This window comes from Thamnophis elegans, chromosome 3 (genome assembly GCF_009769535.1).
Source record: "Thamnophis elegans isolate rThaEle1 chromosome 3, rThaEle1.pri, whole genome shotgun sequence".
NCBI classification, from domain to species: Eukaryota; Metazoa; Chordata; class Lepidosauria; order Squamata; family Colubridae; genus Thamnophis; species Thamnophis elegans.
In genome coordinates, this window is record NC_045543.1 from 106,071,286 (window position 1) to 106,079,528 (window position 8,243).

Consider the following 8,243-nt stretch of genomic DNA (forward strand, 5'->3'; position numbering starts at 1 on the left):
TGCACAAAATAGGTGTGTATAAATGAATGTCCATTCATACGTATCTTGCTTATTTATTCAGCGGGTAAAACTGATGGAATAAAGAAGGCAAGGGCCTTAGAATGTTATTCCCTAGAGAATTCTCTGCTTTTTCCCCTGGCATCCTACAATTTAACATTTTCGCTCCCCACCCCATCTTGGTCAATGTTTCCCTTCTGTTCCAATCTACGTCTCCCTTCTTCCTTTCTCTGTCTGATGAATTAAAGTTGTTATTTAGACTCTTAAGCAACTCACCCATCCAGCCTTGTTATTTAGAAACAAAGACAGATCGGATCGATTCAGAGACGTTCCTTCCTGGTCGACCTGCCTGGCAGAGACAGATGCGGCAATCCGTTTCTTGCCCTTCCGCCTCACCTGGGCGAAAGGGCGCTTCAAGCCACGCGGAGTCGCAGAGTCCGACGGGTGCAATGGGAGAAGCAAAACCTTTCTAACATTTGGTAGAAATGGGTCCACAAGCAGTGGGAGCAGGAGGGCTTGTGATGGTGGAGAGGAAGGGAGGATAGCTGCTGAAACAGAAAGTAGAGGAACTACACTGACTTTCAATTCTTCGCCTGTCTGCTGCTCCTGATTTCTCTCTCCAATAATTCTCCAGGGTTGAGTCCTTGGAGGGAGGGAGGGAGGGAGGGAGGGAGAGAGAGAGAGAGAGAGGGAGGGAGGGAGGGAGGGGGAAGGAGGGAGGAACTGATCTCCATTATTTTATCCGGAGCAGCAGATTGCAGGTGTTCTGGGCTTTTCAACTATCCCGTAGCCAGATCTCCTCAACAAGTGGTTACAGTCAAACTTTCCTGATCCCAAGGGAAATATGGGGTGGGGGGTGAGGGGTGAGAGGTGGGGATGGCATTTTAGCCCATGTACAGTGGAATCTTACACACCTCTATGCTTGATTTAAAGCGTTATCTCACCCTTTTTTATTTTGGCACAAAACAATACCAGCATAAAATCGGGTGTATGTATGAACTGTCTCACCATGCAACTGTGTCATCCCTTGTGACTGGATGCTGAATTAGATTAAATCTCCTTGGTGCTCATGGCAATGTGGCAAAGAAAGCATCCGGCTTGGGATGTGTATTCTAAATAAATCCGGATTTTAATCCTGCCTTCAAACTTTCTTTAGAGGGAGAGAAGCTGCCACTGGTTCAAAAAAATAACTTGGGTGGTTGATGGCATAGGACTTACCGGCACCCAGTGATTTTAGTTTAGAATAAAACTGAGCAGTGCTGGACTTTAGTTTTTTTAATTTGATGGGAGACCACAAGGGAATTCCAGTGCTATTGTCTAGATTGGGAAGTTAAAGAAAAATCTGGACAATGATAAACTACTTCCTTATTATTGCCTAGGTAACTACATGAATGCATCCATATAGGCCGCAAGAACCATTGGATTCTAGAGCAGGGGTCTCCAACCTTGGCAACTTTAGGACTTGTGGACTTCAGCTCCCAGAATTCCTCAGCCAGCGCATGCGCATGCGCATGCGCTGGCTGAGGAATTCTGGGAGTTGAAGCCCACAAGTCCTAAAGTTGCCAAGGTTGGAGACCCCTGCTCTAGAGGATCTTTACAGCTTGAGTTCTAGGCTATGTATCCTTCTACATATATTTTGGTCACTTTGAAGTTAAAAATAAATGTAGAAATATAAGGGAAGATAGCGTTCTGACTTAAATATAAAGTTATACATATTTATATATAAATACCGTAAAGTTTGTATTTAGGGCAGAAATACCAATGGAGGAGGGAGAAAAGCCTTGCCATGATTATGCAGCTTGGTGGGTCTTGTGCACTGCAGCAGGAGAACTGAAAACTGATTAACTGCTGGGCAAAACTGGTTCTACCTCACCAGGAAAAGAGATTGAAACAGCAAAGGACAAAGACAAGGAAACTGGCAAAGAATCCATACTGAAGTCAGTTTTATATGGCTAATTATTTTCAGGATGCTGCAACGAGGAAGCACAAAATATTAAATCCGAGATGAGGGCTCCCCACCAGCCTCACTTTGGAACTGTGCAAGTATGGAGTTGCATAAGTATAACTTCTCTTCTTTCCTAAAAATAATACCGAAATTATCTTTTCCTTTCCTGTGGGAAAGAAGCCTGGAGAGAAGATAATATCAGGAGTGCGAGCACGAGGTATAAAAGGAAGTCTGAAATAATCACAATAACTCTGAAAACAAATGCTGGGAAAGAGAGGTGGTGTTGGAAGTAGATTAATGACCCAAGGGCATTGCCGTGGGCCTTAGCCACTTGGCTGGTTTCCCAACAGACTCCAAATCCATTTTAGTTCTACCTGTAACATATTCTTTGATGTTGCTTACAAGAATCAGAGGACAGGAAGGCATGTTCTTATGCACACCACAACAAGCATGGGCAGTAAGGTGGCTGTTGCCTTACCTGCAACCTGCAGCTTTTATTCAGCTTCCAGAATTGATAATCTAAGTGTGTGGTTTAAATCATAAGTTGAGGCTAGGTGAGACTAACTTTAGGAGTGAACAACAGTCCCACCACAGAAGGCCTTAGGGACGCTCTCTAAATTGCAAGTGAGGAAACTCAGCTGGGAACTCAGTTCAATGAGACTGGCTCAAGTACAGGTAGTCCTTGGACTTACAACAGTTCATTTAGTGACTGTTCAAAATTACAACAGCACTCCTAAAAAGTGACTTATATGACCATTTTTCACACTTACGACCATTGTAGCATCCCCATGGTTACGTGATTTACTTTCAGATGCTTGACAACTGTCTCGCATTTATGACAGTTGCAATCATGTGATCCCCTTTTGCGACCTTCTGACAAGCAAGTCTGTGGAGGAGCTGGATTCACTTAAACAACCAGGTTACTAATTTAAGAACTGTCACGATTCACTCAACCAATGTGATTCACTTAACCAATGCGATTCACTCAACCAATGTGATTCACTTAACCAATGTTATTCACTTAACCAATGCGATTCACTCAACCAATGCGATTCACTCAACCAATGTGATTCACTCAACCAATGCGATTCACTTAACCAATGTGATTCACTCAACCAATGCGATTCACTCAACCAATGCGATTCACTCAACCAATGTGATTCACTTAACCAATGTGATTCACTTAACCAATGTGATTCACTTAACCAATGTGATTCACTTAACCAATGTGATTCACTCAACCAATGCGATTCACTTAACCAATGTGATTCACTTAACCAATGTGATTCACTCAACCAATGCGATTCACTCAACCAATGCGATTCACTTAACCAATGTGATTCACTCAACCAATGTGATTCACTTAACCAATGCGATTCACTCAACCAATGCGATTCACTCAACCAATGCGATTCACTCAACCAATGCGATTCACTCAACCAATGTGATTCACTCAACCAATGTGATTCACTCAACCAATGTGATTCACTCAACCAATGTGATTCACTTAACCAATGTGATTCACTTAACCAATGTGATTCACTTAGTATTTAGTATTTATTAATATTTGTATGCCGCCCTTTTCCCTGGGGGGACTCAGGGTGGCTCACAGTTCAAGGGAAAGGGGGGACAAACCAAGTTACATATAGGACAATACATCGATTAAAAGCACAACATTCATACTATTCGGGTAAGGTGAAGGTCTTTAGCCCCAGGCCTGTCGGGACAGCCAGATTTTAAGGGCTATGCGGAAGGTCTGGAGGGTGGTGAGGGTACGAATCTCCACGGGGAGTTCGTTCCATAGGGTCGGAGCTGCCACAGAGAAGGCTCTCCTCCGCGTAGTTGCCAGTCGCATGACTGGCTGATGGAACTCGGAGGAGGCCTAATCTGTGGGATCTAATTGGTCGAGTGGAGGTAATTGGCAGAAGGCGGTCTCTCAAGTACCCAGATCCAATACCATGAAGGGCTTTGTAGGTGACAACTAGCACCTTGAAGCGTACCCGGAGATCAACAGGTAGCCAGTGCAGCTCGCGGAGGATAGGTGTTATGTGGGTGAAACAAGGTGCACCCACAATCGCTCGCGCGGCCGCATTCTGGACTAGCTGAAGTCGCAGAATACTCTTCAAGGGCAGCCCCATGTAGAGACTTAACAAATGTGATTCACTTAACCAATGTGATTCACTTAAACAATGTGATTCACTTAAACAATGTGATTCACTTAACATTTGTTAAGTGAACCACCACTTTTGTTAGTGAATGGGGCAAACTCACCTAACAAATTTATCTTAGCAACATACGTTTGGGGCTCAATTGTGGTCATACGTTGAGGACTGCCAGCATAGGATGGCAGCCTAGTTGCTGAAGTTCTTGAGTGTTTCTTGAAAAAAAGGGTGCATTTTTAACTGAATACATTGGAGCCGACTACTTATGAAAAACAAAACACCAACCCACACTCAGTATCCCAGAATAAGGCAGAAAGAGCTACTTTAATGCTCATAGGAAATGATGGAAACCTCAGGGGATATGCAGAAACTAGAGGTGGCCTAGACACATTCATATTGTAAATAAGCTCAAGCAGGGAGAGAAAGTCTGGGGAAAAAAACAACACGATATTAATTAATGGCTTCTCTCTCTTTTAAGAAAAGGTAGGGCAAGTTTTCATTTGAAGTAACTCTGGAAGTACCGAGATGAGTTTTGAAACAAGTGATGTTTTTTTTTTTTGAGCTGCCAGTCTTTTTGGCAAAGGCTTTCCAGTGGTGCCTCTTTAATTGGGCTGGCAGTTGAACTTTTGGTAGCCTTTCTGAAGGCCAGCAGCCAAGAAGGGAGTCAGGAATGTGGTTTCACCCTGAACTTTCCCCTTGGGAATTTGACCATATTCACCACTTGAAAGTATAGGCAGTTGGGAGGAATTTTTGCTCTTGAGTAGAGGGAAAAAACCAGCCATCCCCCCCACCTCCTCCATCCCATATGTCCCATCTCTGACTTTCAGGCTAAAGCAGCTTGAATTTGTTTTCAAGTGACCCCCCTAACTTCTTTCTTCTACCCCCTCCCCTTTCTCAGTTTATTTCATAGATTAAGAAGCTGCTCTTTTATTTAACTAAGACGCATCTGATTGAGACAGAATTACTTTTGCAACAGCACCATGGCTGTAGAAGAGGGGTTATAGTTAAGACTCCTGCAGTTTGGGATGCTTAACTTTCTTTCAGGTTTGTGGGGGGTTCTCTATTTCTCCTCCTTGTTCCCTTCAGGCCAAAGTGCCCAGACCAGGGGTCCTTCTTTGCTACAGGATGTGGATGTGTACAGATGTGGATGATCCACAAAAACCAGTTTGAGAGAAGCCAGTTGGAAGTATGTAAGATGGTTGACCTTGGTCTTAGTTCTGCGAATTACTCAGAAGTAGTTCCTAGAACCAAGTAAGGGCCTCCAACTCAGGGCTGAAATTTAGCAAGTTCTGACCAGCAGGTAGTGGAAATTTTGAGTAGTTCGGAGAATTGGCAAATACCATCTCTGGCTGGCCCCAGAGTGGGGTAGGAATGGGGATTTAGCAGTATCCTTCCCCTGGAATGGGAAGGGAATGGAGATTTTGCCACGCCCACAGAACCGATAGTAAAAAATTGAATTTCATCACTGCTACAACCCTTACTTGCTTTCCTCTGAATCCCTCCGGAGAATCTATTGGCAGGTGGAATTTACTTTTCAGCAAGCCAAGAATAGCTTTGGGAAACTCTTTTTTGCTCCTTCTAGGGAAGAAATCCCCAATTCCGTTCAGACGTGGATCCAAAACACGCAGGTCTCTGGCACCTAGTTGTAAATCGCAGGTTGCCAGATCTAAAGAACGGGCATCCCTCTCCCCTTCGTGCCCGAACCGAGATGAAGAACGGTTCGGCTGCCGTCCCAAGTCATGTTAGTGGGTGCGCTTCCTTTCTCGGCTGGTCAGGCGGGGGCTTCTAGAAGACGTTGCGATACCAGGTGAAAAGGCGGGCGGAGACCTTAATCTAATGCAGGGGTCCCCAAACTTGTCACCTTTAAGACTTGTGGACTTCAACTTCCAGAATTCTCCAGCCAGCATAGCTGTGCCGGATCCCCAGGTGGAATAATTGCTCTGTTGGTTCCATTAATCAGAAGTCTTCAAACTTAGCAACTTTAAGACTTGTGGACTTCAATTCCCAGAATTCTCCAGCCAGCTATGCTATGCTGGAGAATTCTGGGAGTTGAAGTCCACAAGTCTTAAAGTTGCCAAGTTTGAAGATCTCTGCTTAATGGAACCAACAGGGCAATTATTTCCCCTGGGGCGGCGGCAGAGCCTTGGGTCCGGCAGCTGCGGAGGCAAGGCTCAAGCCAGGCTAGCAAAGCCTCTTTCGCTCCCCCACTCTGCTGCTGGGGTGCAACCCAAAGGCCTCTCCCAGCGGGGTCCCCGCCCTTAGGCTGGCTCTGGGATGGGACGGAGTCCGAGGGCTAAACTCGGTGGCGGCAGAGACGCTGGAATCCCAAAGCTCAGATGCGCGCCTCCTTTTCCAGAGGTGATTAGTTGATCCGGAGCCCTTTTCTCTGGCAGTGTGTGGAACCGAGAGTTGAGAGACCAAGGGTGGGTGCGCATTGCGTGGCGGAGAGAGCTTCCGCAGTTGTTTTAGAAGAGGGCAGAGCGAGCTAATCTCTAATATATATATATATATAATATCTATATATATATACTATATATATATATTATATCTAATATCTATATATATATATATATATATATATATATATATATATCATATATATATATAGCGGCTCAGATACTCTGGATGGGGCTTGTCTGTGCAGCGAGGGAGAAAACTCAGGCAAAAAAGAGTTTTTCAGCGGCCCCGATCCAAGGCTTAACCCACCTTCCTCGACCAACAAAGAAAGTGCCAGGTCTCTTTCACTGCTTGCAACTGAGAAATAGCAGCTTGTTTCCCCCCCGAGAGATTTTACTAGGCGGCGAGGGCAGGAAAAGCTGATCCATTGGGAGCGGAACCATTGCTTGTTATCCACGAGCCCGCATGGTATGGATAAATGGGGTGCATCAGCTGGCTTTATTTCCGATAATGCGATTGGGAGAATTTGTGGTTTAGCTTCTCCTGCAAGAGGAAGCGCTGATCAAACCCCCGAAGACACCGCCCTGAGGTTATGATTTCCTCCCGGAATAAGCCGTGCTATGTGAGAATGCGAGAGAGAGATTAAGCAACAACAAGCAAAGGAAGTTAGAGGCGTGAGGTAGGAACAATAAAGGACAAAGTAATTAGATCCTGCCTACATCAACACAATGCACTGTCCTCTTTACACCTTTCTATTTTGACAAATCATTTGCTTCCACCACGTGCAGACCACATTCAATTGAGTCTGATTCTCAGAGACTGCCTACAGACAAATCCCTGCAGTTTTCTTAGCAAGGTTTTTCTGATTGCCATTGCCTGCTTTGTTGGGCTGAGTGTGTGTGACTGGCCCAAGGTCACCCAACTGGCTTTGTGCCTAAGGTGGGACTAGAACTCACACTCCTTATTTCTAGCGTTTTTTCTAAATGTTTCACCTTTCTCTTTTGGGGGGATCTCCTCAATTTATGGAAACAGACTTCTCAATTTTTCCATTCCTTTCCATTTACTGACTCTTCCCTCAAGTATATTTGTTTGCAAATCAGTTCTCACTCATTCTTTCCATAGCACTCTCTTTAGAATTCAATCCACATTCCTTCAGCACTCATTCATTTCTGTTCCTATTTTTCCTTGTTTTACTCCATACACTCAAGGACTCCAGTCCCATTCTATTCAAATTATAATTTAATAAATTATAATATAATTTATGTAGTTTGATATAACACATCTCCCATTTGACAAAGGGGGCAGAAGCTCACTCTTAGACACATCCAGTTTGCTTGTTTTGAGAAACATTATTTGCAGCAGACTATGTAATATCCAGTATCATCCTTCTAATATGTGAATGTTTAAATTTTTCCACCCATTTACCCATCTTCAGTTAACATTCTACCAAGGGTCACACATTCCTCTACTTTTTCATCTGTCCATCTCTCTGTCCATCCGTCCATCCATTTCCTTTTCCCTCTCAAAATAGCTATCTTAATCTTAATTAAATTTTAGATCCATATTCCTTATTGCACCATACAATTAGTGAAACCAGGTTTTTGGCAAACAACTTGGCACCCTCTGCATGCAAAAGTGTATGTATGCTCAAGTTCCCAATACATCTCTAATATCACCACAAACATTCCTTGTAATCTTTTCTTACATAAATAGATTAAACAACCAAGGAGACCTCACACATT